The following is a 20,562-nucleotide window of genomic DNA, read 5'->3' on the forward strand; positions in this document are numbered from 1 at the left end:
CACTGGCTTCCTGTGCACTTAAGATGTGACTTTAAGGTTTTACTACTTACGTATAAAATACTACACGGTCTAGCTCCATCCTATCTTGCCGATTGTATTGTACCATATGTCCCGGCAAGAAATCTGTGTTCAAAAGACTCCGGCTTGTTAGTGATTCCCAAAGCCCAAAAAAAGTCTGCGGGCTATAGAGCGTTTTCCGTTCGGGCTCCAGTACTCTGGAATGCCCTCCCGGTAACAGTTCGAGATGCCACCTCAGTAGAAGCATTTAAGTCTCACCTTAAAACTCATTTGTATACTCTAGCCTTTAAATAGACTCCCTTTTTAGACCAGTTGATCTGCCGTTTCTTTTCTTTTTTTTCTATGTCCCACTCTCCCTTGTGGAGGGGGTCCGGTCCGATCCGGTGGCCATGTACTGCTTGCCTGTGTATCGGCTGGGGACGTCTCTGCGCTGCTGATCCGCCTCCGCTTGGGATGGTTTCCTGCTGGCTCCGCTGTGAACGGGACTCTCGCTGCTGTGTTGGATCCGCTTTGGACTGGACTCTCGCGACTGTGTTGGATCCATTGTGGATTGAACTTTCACAGTATCATGTTAGACCCGCTCGACATCCATTGCTTTCCTCCTCTCCAAGGTTCTCATAGTCATCATTGTCACCGACGTCCCACTGGGTCATTATTGTCACCGATGTCCCACTGGGTGTGAGTTTTCCTTGCCCTTATGTGGGCCTACCGAGGATGTCGTAGTGGTTTGTGCAGCCCTTTGAGACACTAGTGATTTAGGGCTATATAAGTAAACATTGATTGATTGATTGATAGTATAGTTGAAAACTTAGGGTCATTAGAAAACATCACTGCACATCATAATGGCAGCTATACTTTCCATCTTAAACATCTAAAACAATTATTTGGGAATGTCCGGCGGCCCAGAATGAAAAGCTCAACGGGTCGCATGCGGGTTTTAATTTGCTCAGGTCTGATTTGTAGGCTATTTTTCCTGTATTGTTAACATGCTCGTGTGGGTAAAGCACCTGTAAAGTTAAATTTTATGAAGGTTATCTGTAGCCTGTCTCGTTTTTATTGTACCACAACAATACAAAACAACACCAAAATAATGTCACTATAATAGCATTGGGAGAAGGCCCCACCTTACGTAACATTTACAATGATCACCAGATGAAATTATAATAATATTTGACAATATTTCCCACAAAAAGAGTATAAGTTGGTAAAAATTATGCAGATCTTATATTTCAGCTAGTGATTATTTCCTGCATAAAAACAAGGCAGCAGGCACAAGACGTTGAAACAATGTTGCAAACTTGTTGAATTAGATCCTGATGTAACTGAAACATAACATTAGCACATGCTTTTTGACGACGTCTAATCAATGATTTGACCGTTGAATTTTGGTAATTTCCAAAGCAATATTTTCCAACACAAATACAAAATTGAAACAACATGCTTTTTACTGACGTTGAATCAATGTCGGGTTCTGACATTTATTTGACCGTTGAATTTTGGTAATTTCCCAACCAATCTTTTACAACACAAATACGACGTTGAAACAACATTGTCGGGGTGTAACTCAAACATAACGTCAGCACAAGATGCTTTTTGACGAAGCTGATTTGACCGTTAAATTTTGGTCATTTCCCAACCCATCTTCTACAAAACAAAACAAAGCAAAGTTTTGTTGTACTTGTGCAATGATAAAGACCTACCTACCAGAAATACAACGTTGAAACAACATGCTTTCTACTGACGTTTATTCAATGTCGGGTTGTGACGTCGATTTGACCGTTGAATTTTGGTAATTTCCAAACCAATATTTTACAACACAAATACGACGTTGAAACAACATGCTTTTTACTGACGATTACTAAATGTCGGGTTCTGACGTTGATCTGACCGTTGAATTTTGGTCATTCCTCAACTAATCTTGTACAACACCAATAAGACGTTGAAATAACATGCTTTTTACGGACGTTTATTCAATATCGGGTTCTGATGTGGATTTGACCGTAGACTTTTGGTAATTTCCCAACCAATCTTCTACCACACAAATACAACGTTGACACAACATGCTCTTTACTGACGTTTACTCAATGTCGGTTTGTGACATTGATTTCACCGTAAAATTTTGGTCATTTCCCAACCAATCTTCTACAACACAAACACGACGTTTCACTGACGTTTATTCAATGTTGGGTTGTGACTTTGAATTGACCGTTAAATGTTGGTCATTTCCCAACCAATCTTCTACAACACAAAACAAAACAAAGCAAAGTTTTGTTGTACTTGTGCCATGACAAAGACCTACCTACCTGCCTACCACAAATACAACGTAGAAACAACATGCTTTTTACTGTTTACTCAATGTCGGGTTGTGATGTTGAATTCACCGTTAAATTTTGGTCATTTCCCAACCAATCTTCTACAACACAAACACAATGTTTTACTGGCATTTATTCAATGTTGGGTTGTGACGTTGATTTGACCGTTGAATTTTGGTCATTTCTCAACCAATCTTCTACAACACAAAACAAAACAAAGCAAAGTTTTGATGTACTTTTGCAATGACAACAAAGACCTACCTACCTGCTTACCTACCTACCACAAATACAATGATGAAACAACATGCTTTTTACTGGCATTTATTCAATGTCGGGTTCTCACGTTGATTTGACCGTTGAATTTTGGTGATTTCCAAACCAATATTCTACAACACAAATACGACGTTGAAACAACATGCTTTTTACTGACAATTACTAAATGTCGGGTTCTGACGTTGATCTGACCGTTGAATTTTGGTCATTCCTCAATTAATCTTGTACAACACCAATACGACGTTTCAATGACGTTTATTCAATGTTGGGTTGTGACTTTGAATTGACCGTTAAATGTTGGTCATTTCCCAACCAATCTTCTACAACACAAAACAAAACAAAGCAAAGTTTTGTTGTACTTGTGCCATGACAAAGACCTACCTACCACAAATACAACGTAGAAACAACATGCTTTTTACTGTTTACTCAATGTCGGGTTGTGATGTTGATTTCACCGTTAAATTTTGGTCATTTCCCAACTACTTTTCTACAACACAAACACAATGTTTTACTGGCATTTATTCAATGTTGGGTCGTGACGTTGATTTGACCGTTGAATTTTGGTCATTTCTCAACCAATCTTCTACACCACAAAACAAAACAAAGCAAAGTTTTGATGTACTTTTACAATGACAACAAAGACCTACCTACCTGCTTACCTACCTACCACAAATACAATGATGAAACAACATGCTTTTTACTGGCATTTATTCAATGTCGGGTTCTCAAGGGTGATTTGACCGTTGAATTTTGGTCATTTCCAAACCAATATTCTACAACACAAATACGACGTTGAAACAACATGCTTTTTACTGACGATTACTAAATGTCGGGTTCTGACGTTGATCTGACCGTTGAATTTAGGTCATTCCTCAATTAATCTTGTACAACACCAATACGACGTTTCACTGACGTTTATTCAATGTTGGGTTGTGACTTTGAATTGACCGTTAAATGTTGGTCATTTCCCAACCAATCTTCTACAACACAAAACAAAACAAAGCAAAGTTTTGTTGTACTTGTGCCATGACAAAGACCTACCTACCTGCCAACCACAAATACAACGTTGAAACAACATGCTTTTTACTGTTTACTCAATGTCGGGTTGTGATGTTGATTTCACCGTTAAATTTTGGTCATTTCCCAACCACTTTTCTACAACACAAACACAATGTTTTACTGGCATTTATTCAATGTTGGGTTGTGACGTTGATTTGACCGTTGAATTTTGGTCATTTCTCAACCAATCTTCTACAACACAAAACAAAACAAAGCAAAGTTTTGATGTACTTTTACAATGACAACAAAGACCTACCTACCTACTTACCTACCTACCACAAATACAATGATGAAACAACATGCTTTTTACTGGCATTTATTCAATGTCGGGTTCTCACGTTGATTCGACCGTTGAATTTTGGTCATTTCCAAACCAATATTCTACAACACAAATACGACGTTGAAACAACATGCTTTTTACTGACAATTACTAAATGTCGGGTTCTGACGTTGATCTGACCGTTGAATTTTGGTCATTCCTCAATTAATCTTGTACAACACCAATACGACGTTTCACTGACGTTTATTCAATGTTGGGTTGTGACTTTGAATTGACCGTTAAATGTTGGTCATTTCCCAACCAATCTTCTACAACACAAAACAAAACAAAGCAAAGTTTTGTTGTACTTGTGCCATGACAAAGACCTACCTACCTGCCTACCACAAATACAACGTAGAAACAACATGCTTTTTACTGTTTACTCAATGTCGGGTTGTGATGTTGATTTCACCGTTAAATTTTGGTCATTTCCCAACCACTTTTCTACAACACAAACACAATGTTTTACTGGCATTTATTCAATGTTGGGTTGTGACGATTTGACCGTAGAATTTTGGTCATTTCTCAACCAATCTTCTACAGCACAAAACAAAACAAAGCAAAGTTTTGATGTACTTTTGCAATGACAACAAAGACCTACCTACCTGCTTACCTACCTACCACAAATACAATGATGAAACAACATGCTTTTTACTGGCATTTATTCAATGTCGGGTTCTCACGTTGATTTGACCGTTGAATTTTGGTCATTTCCAAACCAATATTCTACAACACAAATACGACGTTGAAACAACATGCTTTTTACTGACAATTACTAAATGTCGGGTTCTGACGTTGATCTGACCGTTGAATTTTGGTCATTCCTCAATTAATCTTGTACAACACCAATACGACGTTTCACTGACGTTTATTCAATGTTGGGTTGTGACTTTGATTTGACTGTTAAATTTTGGTCATTTCCCAACCAATCTTCTACAACACAAAACAAAACAAAGCAAAGTTTTGTTGTACTTGTGCCATGACAAAGACCTACCTACCTACCAACCACAAATACAACGTTGAAACAACATGCTTTTTACTGTTTACTCAATGTCAGTTTGTGACGTTGATTTCACCGTTAAATTTTGGTAATTTCCAAACCAATATTCTACAACACAAATAAGACGTTGAAACAACATGCTTTTTACTGACAATTACTAAATGTCGGGTTCTGACGTCGATTTGACCGTTGAATTTTGGTCATTTCCCAACCCATCTTCTACAAAACAAAACAAAGCAAAGTTTTGTTGTACTTGTGCAATGATAAAGACCTACCTACCAGAAATACAACGTTGAAACAACATGCTTTCTACTGACGTTTATTCAATGTCGGGTTGTGACGTCGATTTGACCGTTGAATTTTGGTAATTTTGAAACCAATATTTTACAACACAAATACGACGTTGAAACAACATGCTTTTTACTGACGATTACTAAATGTCGGGTTCTGACGTTGATCTGACCGTTGAATTTTGGTCATTCCTCAACTAATCTTGTACAACACCAATAAGACGTTGAAATAACATGCTTTTTACGGACGTTTATTCAATATCGGGTTCTGATGTGGATTTGACCGTAGACTTTTGGTAATTTCCCAACCAATCTTCTACCACACAAATACAACGTTGACACAACATGCTGTTTACTGACGTTTACTCAATGTCGGTTTGTGACATTGATTTCACCGTAAAATTTTGGTCATTTCCCAACCAATCTTCTACAACACAAACACGATGTTTCACTGACGTTTATTCAATGTTGGGTTGTGACTTTGAATTGACCGTTAAATGTTGGTCATTTCCCAACCAATCTTCTACAACACAAAACAAAACAAAGCAAAGTTTTGTTGTACTTGTGCCATGACAAAGACCTACCTACCTGCCAACCACAAATACAACGTAGAAACAACATGCTTTTTACTGTTTACTCAATGTCGGGTTGTGATGTTGATTTCACCGTTAAATTTTGGTCATTTCCCAACTACTTTTCTACAACACAAACACAATGTTTTACTGGCATTTATTCAATGTTGGGTTGTGACGTTGATTTGACCGTTGAATTTTGGAACCAATCTTCTACAACACAAAACAAAACAAAGCAAAGTTTTGATGTACTTTTACAATGACAACAAAAACCTACCTACCTGCTTACCTACCTACCACAAATACAATGATGAAACAACATGCTTTTTACTGGCATTTATTCAATGTCGGGTTCTCACGTTGATTTGACCGTTGAATTTTGGTCATTTCCAAACCAATATTCTACAACACAAATACGACGTTGAAACAACATGCTTTTTACTGACAATTACTAAATGTCGGGTTCTGACGTTGATCTGACCGTTGAATTTTGGTCATTCCTCAATTAATCTTGTACAACACCAATACGACGTTTCACTGACGTTTATTCAATGTTGGGTTGTGACTTTGAATTGACCGTTAAATGTTGGTCATTTCCCAACCAATCTTCTACAACACAAAACAAAACAAAGTTTTGTTGTACTTGTGCCATGACAAAGACCTACCTACCTCCCTACCACAAATACAACGTTGAAACAACATGCTTTTTACTGTTTACTCAATGTCGGGTTGTGATGTTGATTTCACCGTTAAATTTTGGTCATTTCCCAACCACTTTTCTACAACACAAACACAATGTTTTACTGGCATTTATTCAATGTTGGGTTGTGACGTTGATTTGACCGTTGAATTTTGGTCATTTCTCAACCAATCTTCTACAACACAAAACAAAAACCAAGCAAAGTTTTGTTGTACTTGTGCCATGACAAAGACCTACCTACCTGCCTACCACAAATACAACGTAGAAACAACATGCTTTTTACTGTTTACTCAATGTCGGGTTGTGATGTTGATTTCACCGTTAAATTTTGGTCATTTCCCAACCACTTTTCTACAACACAAACACAATGTTTTACTGGCATTTATTCAATGTTGGGTCGTGACGTTGATTTGACCGTTGAATTTTGGAACCAATCTTCTACAACACAAAACAAAACAAAGCAAAGTTTTGATGTACTTTTACAATGACAACAAAGACCTACCTACCTGCTTACCTACCTACCACAAATACAATGAGGAAACAACATGCTTTTTACTGGCATTTATTCAATGTCGGGTTCTCACGTTGATTTGACCGTTGAATTTTGGTCATTTCCAAACCAATATTCTACAACACAAATACGACGTTGAAACAACATGCTTTTTACTGACAATTACTAAATGTCGGGTTCTGACGTTGATCTGACCGTTGAATTTTGGTCATTCCTCAATTAATCTTGTACAACACCAATACGACGTTTCACTGACGTTTATTCAATGTTGGGTTGTGACTTTGAATTGACCGTTAAATGTTGGTCATTTCCCAACCAATCTTCTACAACACAAAACAAAACAAAGCAATGTTTTGTTGCATTTGTGCCATGACAAAGACCTACCTACCTGCCTACCACAAATACAACGTTGAAACAACATGCTTTTTACTGACGTTGAATCAATGTCGGGTTCTGACATTTATTTGACCGTTGAATTTTGGTAATTTCCCAACCAATCTTTTACAACACAAATACGACGTTGAAACAACATTGTTGGGGTGTAACTCAAACATAACGTCAGCACAAGACGCTTTTTGACGAAGCTGATTTGACCGTTGAATTTTGGTCATTTCCCAACCCATCTTCTACAAAACAAAACAAAGCAAAGTTTTGTTGTACTTGTGCAATTACAATAAAGACCTACCTACCAGAAATACAACGTTGAAACAACATGCTTTCTACTGACGTTTATTCAATGTCGGGTTGTGACGTCGATTTGACCGTTGAATTTTGGTAATTTCCAAACCAATATTCTACAACACAAATACGACGTTGAAACAACATGCTTTTTACTGACGATTACTAAATGTCGGGTTCTGACGTTGATCTGACCGTTGAATTTTGGTCATTCCTCAACTAATCTTGTACAACACCAATAAGACGTTGAAATAACATGCTTTTTACGGACGTTTATTCAATATCGGGTTCTGATGTGGATTTGACCGTAGACTTTTGGTAATTTCCCAACCAATCTTCTACCACACAAACACAACGTTTCACTGACGTTTATTCAATGTTGGGTTGTGACTTTGATTTGACCGTTAAATGTTGGTCATTTCCCAACCAATCTTCTACAACACAAAACAAAACAAAGCAAAGTTTTGTTGTACTTGTGCCATGACAAAGACCTACCTACCTGCCAACCACAAATACAACGTAGAAACAACATGCTTTTTACTGTTTACTCAATGTCGGTTTGTGACGTTGATTTCACCGTTAAATTTTGGTAAAACAGAGCTTCACGGTGGCAGAGGGGTTAGTGCGTCTGCCTCACAATACGAAGTTCCTGTAGTACTGGGTTCAAATCCAGGCAGGGATCTTTCTGTGTGGAGTTTGCATGTTCTCCCCGTGAATGCGTGGGTTCCCTCCGGGTACTCCGGCTTCCTCCCACTTCCAAAGACATGCACCTGGGGATAGGTTGATTGGCAACACTAAATTGGCCCTAGTGTGTGAATGTGTGTGTGAATGTTGTCTGTCTATCTGTGTTGGCCCTGCGATGAGGTGGCGACTTGTCCAGGGTGTACCCTGCCTTCCGCCCGATTGTAGCTGAGATAGGCGCCAGCGCCCCCCGCGACCCTGAAAGGGAATCAATCAATCAATGTTTACTTATATAGCCCTAAATCACTAGTGTCTCAAAGGGCTGCACAAACCACTACGACATCCTCGGGCAAGGAAAACTCACACCCAGTGGGACATCGGTGACAATAATGACTATGAGAACGTGATACTGTGATACTGATGATACTGATGACTATGAGAACATATGAGAACATGATACTGTGAAAGATCAATCCATAATGGATCCAACACAGTCGCGAGAGTCCAGTCCAAAGCGGATCCAACACAGCAGCGAGAGTCCCGTTCACAGCGGAGCCAGCAGGAAACCATCCCAAGCGGAGGCTGATCAGCAGCGCAGAGATGTCCCCAGCCGATACACAGGCGAGCAGTACATGGCCACCGGATCGGACCGGACCCCCTCCACAAGGGAGAGTGGGACATAGAAGAAAAAGAAAAGAAACGGCAGATCAACTGGTCTAAAAAGGGAGTCTATTTAAAGAATAAGCGGTAGGAAATGGATGGATGGATATAAAACATTCTCATACATTTTAATCCTTTCATCCGTTTTCTACCACACCTGTTCAAGAAGTCGCTTTAATGGTAAGAACTATTTTATTCAACATTGGTTAGCTTCAGAAAAACGATGTTATTAAAACGAAGAACACACTTATTATACTCTTAAAATGTTTGGTCTTACCTAAAAATGCATGCATTTAGTTGTATTAAGTGTTAAAAATCCATCCTATCTTGCCGATTGTATTGTACCATATGTCCCGGCAAGAAATCTGCGTTCAAAGGACTCCGGCTTATTAGTGATTCCCAAAGCCCAAAAAAAGTCTGCGGGCTATAGAGCATTTTCCATTCGGGCTCCAGTACTCTGGAATGCCCTCCCGGTAACAGTTTGCGATGCCACCTCAGTAGAAGCATTTAAGTCTCACCTTAAAACTCATTTGTATACTCTAGCCTTTAAATAGACTCCCTTTTTAGACCAGTTGATCTGCCGTTTCTTTTCTTTTTCTTCTATGTCCCTCTGTGTATCGGCTGGGGACATCTCTGCGTTGCTGGTCCGCTACCCTTGGGATGGTTTCCTGCTGGCTCCGCTGTGAACGGGACTCTCGCTGCTGTGTTTGGACTGGACTCTCGCGACTGTGTTGTATCCATTGTGGATTGAACTTTCACAGTATCATGTTAGACCTGCTCGACATCCATTGCTTTCCTCCTCTCTAAGGTTCTCATAGTCATCATTGTCACCGACGTCCCACTGGGTGTGAGTTTTCCTTGCCCTTATGTGGGCCTACCGAGGATGTCGTGGTGGTTTGTGCAGCCCTTTGAGACACTAGTGATTTAGGGCTATATAAGTAAACATTGATTGATTGATTGATTGATTGAAAAAAAAAATGTTATATGGCTCTCACGGAAATACATAGTAAAATATTTGGCTTTCATGGCTCTCTCAACCAAAAAGGTTCCCGACCCCTGCTCTAAACACATTGCTTTCATAAAAAAACAAATAAATAGCAACAACTGCACAGACTTGTTGGCTGCTGTGAATGCTCCCCCCCCACGCACAATGTCACCCAGTCTGCAGCAGCAGTCTCGACCACATCCAACCCTCATGACAAAACAACATACATACAAAAAAAAAAGGGGGGGGGGGGGAGGCAGCAACTTTTCCTCCCCAAAAACCTCAACACAACAACAACACAACTTTGAGGTCTTGGCCTAGAGGAGGACCACGGAGGAGCTCCAGAAGAAGAGGAGGTGTTGGACCGAGGAGAGCAAGACGAGACATGCCGACAAGACAGCCTCAAGTGCGGGGCGGACAACCGCGTGCATCCCGGCCAGCCTCCAGCCTGCCTTCCCCCTCAAAGCACCCCCCGACGCCGGCGTGCAACTGCGGGGCCCGCCGCCGCCATCCACACACACACAAACACACACACGTTCAACAACAGTAGAGATAGCATGGCTCATAGCAGCCAGCGGAAAGAGACGTGCTAAACAACGAGGAGGAGGAAGAGGAGGAAGGGGGGGCACCAACCGGCACCCGAAACCGGTCGCCGAAGCACGGCGAGGGCGGCTCGGTTCCGAGCGCCAGGACTGACCTGTTCGGTGGGCGCCAGAATCGGCTGGGTATGGGGTCGGATCCGAGTTTAAATCCACCAGCAGTACAACAAAGAGGCGAAAATGACCGAGCGGCCGCGGAACAGGCCGAAGCAGCGCTCCTGGAGCAGCGCGGCGCATGCGCACTGAACCCGGGAAGCAGCGGGAGAGAGAGGGAGGGGTTGGGGGGGAGTGGGGTTAAAGCGAGAGAGTGTGTGTTTATTAGGGGTGTGGGGGAAAATCGATTCGAATACGTTGTGCGATTCGGAATCGATTCTCATTTTTTAAAAATCGATTTAAAAAATATATATCCATCCATCCATTTTCTACCGCGTATTCCCTTTCGGGGTCGCGGGGGGCGCTGGCGCCTATCTCAGTTACAATCGGGCGGAAGGCAGGGTACACCCTGGACAAGTCGCCACCTCATCGCAGGGCCAACACAGATAGACAGACAACATTCACACTCACATTCACACACTAGGGACCATTTAGTGTTGCCAATCAACCTATCCCCAGGTGCATGTCTTTGGAAGTGGGAGGAAGCCGGAGTACCCGGAGGGAACCCACGCATTCACGGGGAGAACATGCAAACTCCACACAGAAAGATCCCGAGCCTGGATTTGAACCCAGGACTGCAGGAACTTCGTATTGTGAGGCAGACGCACTAACCCCTCTGCCACCGTGAAGCCCAAAAAAAATATATATATATATTTATTTTTTTAATTAATCCAACAAAACATCCATCCATCATCTTCCGCTTATCCGAGGTCGGGTCGCGGGGGCAGCAGCCTAAGCAGGGAAGCCCAGACTTCCCTCTCCCCAGCCACTTCATCCAGCTCTTCCCGAGGGATCCCGAGGCGTTCCCCGGCCAGCCGGGAGACATATTCTTCCCAACGTGTCCTGGGTCTTCCCCGTGGCCTCCTACCGGTTGGACGTGCCCTAAACACCTCCCTAGGGAGCTCCCCCCGGATGGCAGAGCTTCTCACCCTATCTCTAAGGGAGAGCCCCGCCACCCGGCGGAGGAAACTCATTTCGGCCGCTTGTACCCGTGATCTTGTCCTTTCGGTCATGACCCAAAGCTCATGACCATAGGTGAGGATGGGAACGTAGATCGACCGGTAAATTGAGAGCTTTGCCTTCCGGCTCAGCTCCTTCTTCACCACAACGGATCGGTACAACGTCCGCATTACTGAAGACGCCGCACCGATCTCACCATCCACTCTTCCCCCACTTGTGAACAAGACTCCGAGGTACTTGAACTCCTCCACTTGGGGCAGGGTCTCCTCCCCAACCCGGAGACGGCACCCCATCCTTTTCACAGCAATACCATAACAAAGCAATCCAATTCCAAAACCAAACCTGACCCAGCAACACTCAGAACTGCAATAAACAGAGCAATTGAGAGGAGACACAAACACGACACAGAACAAACCAAAAGTAGTGAAACAAAAATGGATATTATCAACAACAGTATCAATATTAGTTATAATTTCAGCATAGCAGTGATTAAAAATCCCTCATTGACATTATCATTAGACATTTATAAAAAATGTAAACAAAGAACAATAGTGTCACAGTGGCTTACACTTGCATCGCATCTCATAAGCTTGACAACACACTGTCAAAAATAAAATAAGTCATATTTTTGGTTCGTTTAATAGTTCAAACCAATTTACATTATTGCAATCAGCTGATAAAACATTGTCCTTTACAATTATAAAAGTTAAAAAAAAAAAAATCTACTACTCTGCTAGCATGTCAGCAGACTGGGGTAGATCCTGCTGAAATCCTATGTATTGAATGAATACAGAATCGTTTTGACTCGGAAAAATATCGTTTTTGAATCGAGAATCGAATCAAATCGAAAAAATCAATATACTGTATAATCGAATCGTGACCCCAAGAATCGATATTGAAACGAATCGTGGGACACCCAAATATTCGCAGCCCTAGTGTTTATGTTGACGCTCTCAAACCCTGCAGCATTTGCCTGGAGCAGCAAACAATTAAAAGCTAATACACACAGATATTATGTCATGAGATATAAATTGAATTAAGAGGACTTAAAGCAAACTAAATGAGCTCAAATATAGCTACAAATGAGGCATAATGATGCAATATGTACAGATAGCTAGCCTAAATAGCATGTTAGCATCGGTTAACTTGTCAGTCATGCTGGGACCAAATATGTCTGATTAGCACACAAGTCAATAACATTAACAAAACTCACCTTTGTGCATTCACGCACAGCGTTAAAAATTTGGTGGACAACATGAGACAGAAAAAGAAGTGGCGTAAAACACATCCTAGAAATTCGGAGAAAGTTATGCATGTAAACAAACCACGATGAGTTCAAGGACCGCCAAAATTAGTAGGACAAAACGGCGCTCGCCAAATATTCATATCGGTGAAGCATGTTTAATGTAAACAGAGTGCTTTATAACAATTAGGGAGGTTTGTGTCATGCTTGTCCTCCTGCAGAAACTATATTAAAACTACAAACATATGGTTTTCACCTCATTTTTTTCCATTTTTCATTCATTTTTGAAAAAGGGTGGCGCTAAAGAGCCACGGGTTGCCGACCCCTGCACTACACTGACAATTCCTTTTATTGCCATTTGAACGTTACAGTTTAGGGGCGGCATAGGTCGGCTGGTAGAGCAACTTGAGGGTTCAAGGATTGATTCCCACTTACGCCATCCAAATCCTTGGGCAAGATACTTGACCCACCTGGCCCCAGTGCCACCCACACTGCTTTCAATGTCCATCCATCCATCAATTTTCTACCGCTTATTCCCTTTGGGGTCGCGAGGGTCGCTGGTGCCTATCTCAGCTACAATCGGGCGGAAGGCGGGGTACACCCTGGACAAGTCGCCACCTCATTGCAGGGCTAACACAGATAGACAGACAACATTCACACTCACATTCACACACTAGGGCCTATTTTAGTGTTGCCAATCAACCTATCCCCAGGTGCATGTCAATATTGGCTTCCACTATGTAAAAGCGCTTCGAGTCACTCGAGAAAAGCGCTATATAAATATGAATTCACTTCACGGATAAGAACATCATTTCGTTGCATTTGCTCGTCTTAGTGCGGGACAAAATAGCAATATGGTGCAGGTATAAATAAATATATTAGTGTACAAATGAGTAAAATGCACTTTTGCATATGCATCCACGTTTATGGCATACTTGCAAACTTGGAGACGTCCGAATTCGGGAGATTGTTTTTTAGCGGGGAGTGTATATATTTTCAAGTCTTTCTTACATTTTTATATATATATATATATATATATATATATATATATATATATATATATATATATATATATATATATATATATATATATATATATATATATAAAGGATTAGGTGGCGACTTGTCCAGGGTGTACACCGCCTTCCGCCGAATTGCAGCTGAGATAGGCTCCAGCGCCCCCCGCAGCCCCGAAGGGAATAAGCGGTAGAAAATGGAAGGATATATATATATATATATATATATATATATATATATATATATATATATATATATATATATATCCATCCATTTTCAACCACTCATTCCCCTGTGTGCGTAGCGTATAGATATATAAAAATATGTGTGTGTACATACATACATATACATACACACATATACATACATACACATATATATATATATATATATATATATATACTTACATACATATATATACAGACATACATATACATACATATATATATACATACAGGCTAAGACTAGTTTTTTTTATTTTATTTTAATCTTCTATTTTTTTCTCCCATTCCCCCCCCTTGTTTACCTGTATTTCATCTTTTTTGTAAGGGGCGCTGGAAGCCGGCAGACCCGTCAGCGATCCTGTTCTGTCTCCCTGTAATGTTGTTTGATCTTGAATGGGATTGTGCTGAAAATTGTAATTTTCCTGAAGGAACTCTCCTGACGGAATAAATAAAGTACTATCTATCTAATCTATCTACATACATACACATACATACATGTATATATTTATGTATATATACATACATACATATATATGCATATATTTACATATATATACATATATGTGTGACGGCGTGGCGCAGTGGGAGAGTGGCCGTATATATGTATATATATACACATATATGTATATATATACATATATGTGTATATATATACATATATATGTATATATGTCCTGATTGGATTATCCAGAGAATAGTGCTCGATACCGTGGTAGAGCGCAATATGTAGGTGTGGGAAAAAAATCACAAGACTACTTCATCTCTACAGATCTGTTTCATGAGGGGTTCCCTCAATCTCCTGATGATTGAGGGAACCCCTCATGAAACAGATCTGTAGAGATGAAGTAGTCTTGTGATTTTTTTTCCCACACCTACATATATATGTATATACGTATATACAGAGGTGGGACCAAGTCATTGTTTTGCAAGTCACAAGTAAGTCTCAAGTCTTTGCCCTCAAGTCTCGAGTCAAGTCCCGAGTCAAGACAGGCAAGTCCCGAGTCAAGACAGGCAAGTCCCGAGTCAAGTCCAAAGTCAAGACTAGAAAGTCTCAAGTCAAGTCCCAAGTCCTGCATTTTGAGTTTCGAGTCCTTTCAAGTCATTTTAATCACAGACTAATACATTTACAGAGATTGTGTATGTTTTCAAAATGCTGTATTTATTTATTAAAACAAGTGCATTTGAAATTGCAGGAAAAAAAATAGTGGTGACATTGCAATTCAAAATAGCACTATTAACCAGTCATTTTAAACATTTAACTCATTGCTTTACAGGATAAACACATTTGGAAAAACAAGTTCAACTGTACTTATTTGCACAAAAGTGTTAACATTGTATTTCCATGGCATATTGCATTGTAGCTAGTTCCAAAGCAGTTTCTATCCTGTTCTTACCTTATTTCATTGATTTCATCTCATACTGTTTGTGTGTTTATGTCTGCGTACACATGAATAACATAACAAATACATGAAAATAACAATGAACAGAGTCATACTTTTTAGATGTCAGGGCCCTATGCAATATGTACACATATTCTTAATATAGCGTACATTTTAACTGACCTTTATTTGACTGTTTGTCTTTTTGTAGGAGGCTAAAATACGCGGTGCTGCTGACCGCCGTCTAACGTTATGTTACTGTGTGTGATACATTCACTAACGTAACGTTATGTGTCGGTACCTCATGCAACCCTGCTTAAGAAAATCACTAGACAAAAAGTATGAATAAGGTAGCAAATTGCAGTGGATGCAACAGATTGCCATGTTTGCAATGACGTTTTAACCATAGACATCTTATAAGTAGACGCCGCATTGGCTGCTGTGACGCGAGCAATTTGGCCGCCATCTTGAAGTGGTGATGAGGAGCCGGCGAGCAGCCTAAACAGACAGTTGACAGGTAGAAAGATGCCGGGCGGTGTTCAGCGTTTTCCTGTTAATATGATGGGACTGTTGAAAATAGGAATTGGGGGGATTACATTTCACAAGTAAGATTTAACATTAACGTACTATTGCCTTCTGCCTGATTGTAGCTGAGATAGGCACCAGTGCCCCCCACGACCCCAAAGGGAATAAGCGGTAGGAAATGGATGAATGCATGGTTGTATTTTGTGAAAAGAATATTACCACAGAGTTGTGAAGGAGCAAAGATCTTCAATATTTGTATGTGAAAATCACAAAGAAATCTTCTGGGGGAGGATGACGCCCCTACATGTATTTGGTTTACAAACTTTCAGCCCCACCTAAAACAAAATTCACCAGTCGCTAATGATTACGATGCATTCTCATTTTAGGCAAAATATAAGACAATACTTTCTTAACAGTATGTATGTAACCAGGAATAAGTCTTCAAGTAACAATATTCCAATACTAACATTGTTGGATAAAACAGAATTTAGTTTTATTCAGAATCCAGTCAAACAGATTGGTGGTTTTAGCTGATATAAAAATTTACAAGTTAAAGTTAAAGTACCAATGATTGTCACACACACTAGGAATGGTGAAATCTGTCTTCTGCATTTGACCCATCCCCTTGTTCACCCCCTGGGAGGTGAGGGTAGCAGTGGGCGCCCGGGAATCATTTTGGGCGATTTAACCCCCAATTCCAATACTTGATCCAAAGACATGCACCTGGGGATAGGTTGATTGGCAACACTAAAATTGGCCCTAGTGTGTGAATGTGAGTGTGAATGTTGTCTGTCTATCTGTGTTGGCCCTGCGATGAGGTGGCGACTTGTCCAGGGTGTACCCCGCCTTCCGCCCAATTGTAGCTGAGATAGGCGCCAGCGCCCCCCGCTACCCCGAACGGGAATAAGCGGCAGAAAATGGATGGATGGATGGATTCTGAGTTCCAAGCAGGGAAGTAATGAGTCCCATTTTTATAGTCTTTGGTATGACTCGGCGTGTTAATATATGTTTATGTTGAAGTATTTGGCAGACGCATTTATCCAAAGCAACATACATAAAAAATACATATAAAACAATCACTGAAAACATGATCATTTAAGGGAAGAACGTAATACAGAATATCAATACAAAGTGTCAAGACAGAATAAACTCCCTGCTGCTGCAGCAACAGAGATAGTCTATAGGTCCCTAAGATACATAGATATCTAATGTATTCATACATTGTTTATTTAGAATATACGCATGTATATATAACCTAATCATATTGTTTATTGAATTAAAAAAAAGATGGCCGTTTTTTCCCCCTAATCTGGGATTATATTCCCAGTATTGATCTGGGACGCCTGGTCATTTATAGCATATAGAAATATTCTATTACTGTTAAGCAAACTATGAATAATAAAACACACCAAAACATGTGTCCTTTTATCATAGGTACACGTATGACAAAAAAGCGGGTGAAAGTCAGTGGTTTTTAGTGAGGTAAGATGAATGAAATGAGCCGACTGTTCATTGCTCCTGCCAAATGAATGGCACTGAGTGGAGCGGATCACCACTCCAAGATGGCGGCCGCGCGTCTCGTCTCCTCAGCGCCAGTAGCAGAAGCGCTCTATGCTGCGTCTTCTTATAAGATGTTTATGGTTCTAACGTTAGCAGTGAGTTTACAGCCTCACTCACTTAACTGCACACCAAATAAAAGTCACATTACTCAACCAATAAACTTTAGCTTACAATCAAAATTTACCCTTCTTTGTGCATCTTCAAATGTCGAACGAAATAGGAAGTTGTTGCGTCTACATATTCGAACTGCAAGTTTTGCATACGGCAATTTGTTTTTTGTTGACCAAGTCGTAGTTTTTATACCCGAACGAAACCAACTTTGGCATATTTTTTTCTCAATGGCGCGTTGTTTGATAATTATTCTTCCTTGGTTTTCCTGCAATTTGATTGGATGAGTGCTGTGGGACCAAAACAACAGTACTAATTGACCGCTCGTCGGGACCCAGGATGGACCGCTCGCCTGTATCGGTTGGGGACATCTCTACGCTGCTGATCCGCTTGAGATGGTTTCCTGTGGATGGGACTCTCACTGCTGTCTTGGAGCCACTATGGATTGAACTTTCACAGTATCATGTTAGACCCGCTCGACATCCATTGCTTTCGGTCCCCTAGAGGGGGGGGGGGTTGCCCACATCTGAGGTCCTCTCCAAGGTTTCTCATAGTCAGCATTGTCACTGGCGTCCCACTGAATGTGAATTCTCCCTGCCCACTGGGTGTGAGTTTTCCTTGCCCTTTTGTGGGTTCTTCCGAGGATGTTGTAGTCGTAATGATTTGTGCAGTCCTTTGAGACATTTGTGATTTGGGGCTATATAAATAAACATTGATTGATTGATTGAATTGGCTGTTGTACTGAGAGCATACAAGCTGACGGGAACAACACGCAGACACACACAAGTACTAAATGGAAGATACGGAGCGCTCCTGAATAACTTTTTAATCTTTGGGTTTCGGGGAAAGAAGCAAGTCATGTCAGGTCAAAAGGCTCAAGTCCAAGTCAAGTCACAAGTCATTGATGTTAAAGTCTAAGTCGAGTTGCAAGTCTCTTTAAATATTGTCAAGGCGAGTCTAAAGTCATCAAATTCATGACTCGACTCTGACTCGAGTCCAAGTCATGTGACTCGAGTCCACACCTCTGCGTATATATATACATATAAATGTATATATATACATCTATATGTATCTATGTATATAGATACATATATATGTATCTATGTATATAGATACAAATATATGTTTATAGATACATATATGTATATATATGCACATATATATACATATATGTACATATATGTATATATACATATATATGTATATACATATATATATACATATATATACATAATATATGTGTATATATATACGTATATATACGTATATGTATGTATACACATGTACACATATAAATATTTTCCAAGATGGCGCTGCTGTAGTGGCTGCTATAGGCAGGAGCTCTGTGCTCTTGTATCATCCTTTTGTGTTTCCCTCTTGTTTTCATGTGTTATTATATTTTTTTGCCTTTTGGTCTGGGACCCTTTGGGACTGTGTGACAAGGGGTGGCACTTTTGTGACCTCTGTGGTGCTTTTTTTTGTGGACTTCTTGATCTGCCTCACGGGAGCCTTTTGGCCATGGAGACCAGCTGCTGGGTGTCTGCCACACCGGAGTCCGTTTGGCGGGACTGGGGGAGATGCGGATGAGGGGACAGGGCTGCGGAGCTAGCACTGAGCGCTGGGACGGAGAGGCTTCGCGGTGTCTTGGCTGGGTGAGCAGGTGTCGGACACCTCAGTCACCTTGGACGTATCCTCGCTCATCCATGCGGACTGGACACTGGCCGAGAGTGGAGTCGGCTGTCTTGGTTGCTTTGTTGGGTCTGCTCCTGTCTCTGGCCATGCTCCCTCCTCCCCAGCGGACGATGGCGTGGATCACCGCAGAGGCCACCACAGTGGATATGTTTCTTTTACTTTTTATTCATAGCTGTATGTAGAAGTGTCTGGTTGTATCTGCTGCTTTAATGTCTTTAATGTCCTCTGTGTTCTTTGATGTTTGATGTTTCCCTCTTACACACATGGAAGAGGGATGTGTGGCTATGAGTTGTTGTTTATTTTTATTTTTTTTGTTTTGTTTTTTTTCCCCTTGGCCTCAGTCTGCACCCCCTCTCCAAGGCCCAGGCTAAGACCGATTTTTTTAAATTTCATTTCAACCCCCCCCCCCCCCTTGTTTACCTGTATCTCATCTTTTTTTGTAAGGGGCGCTGGAAGCCGGCAGACCCGTCAGCGATCCTGTTCTGTCTCCCTATAATGTTTGTCTGATCTTGAATGGGATTGTGCTGAAAATTGTAATTTTCCTGAAGGAACTCTCCTGACGGAATGAATAAAGTACTATCTAATCTAATCTAATCTAATATACATATATATGTATATATATACATATATGTGTATATATGTCTATATATATACACATATATGTATATATACATATATGTGTATATATATACATATATGTGTATGTATACATATATTTATATATATACATATATGTGTATATATATACACATATATGTGTATATATACATATATGTATATATACACACATATATGTGTGTATATATGTATACATATATGTGTATATATATACATATATGTGTATACATATACATATATGTGTATATATATACATATATGTGTATATATACACATACATATATGTGTATATATAGACATATATGTCTATATATATACATATATGTCTATATATATAGACATATATGTGTGTATATATATACATATATGTGTGTATATATATACATATATGTGTATATATATACATATATGTGTATATATATACAC

General features: G+C 40.3%; 1 protein-coding gene across 1 annotated transcript in view; it reads right to left on the reverse strand.

Annotated features, from left to right (window-relative positions):
* Nucleotides 1-10,908, reverse strand: part of LOC133546097 (polycomb group RING finger protein 3) — a 136,233-nt gene extending 125,325 nt beyond the window's left edge. The window contains exon 1 of the mRNA XM_061891939.1: nucleotides 10,756-10,908. The gene's annotated coding sequence lies outside the window, so the exon portion shown is untranslated. The remainder of the gene's footprint in view (nucleotides 1-10,755) is intronic.
* Between the last annotated feature and the right edge of the window lie 9,654 nt (nucleotides 10,909-20,562).

This window comes from Nerophis ophidion, linkage group LG29, assembly GCF_033978795.1.
Source record: "Nerophis ophidion isolate RoL-2023_Sa linkage group LG29, RoL_Noph_v1.0, whole genome shotgun sequence".
NCBI lineage: Eukaryota > Metazoa > Chordata > Actinopteri > Syngnathiformes > Syngnathidae > Nerophis > Nerophis ophidion.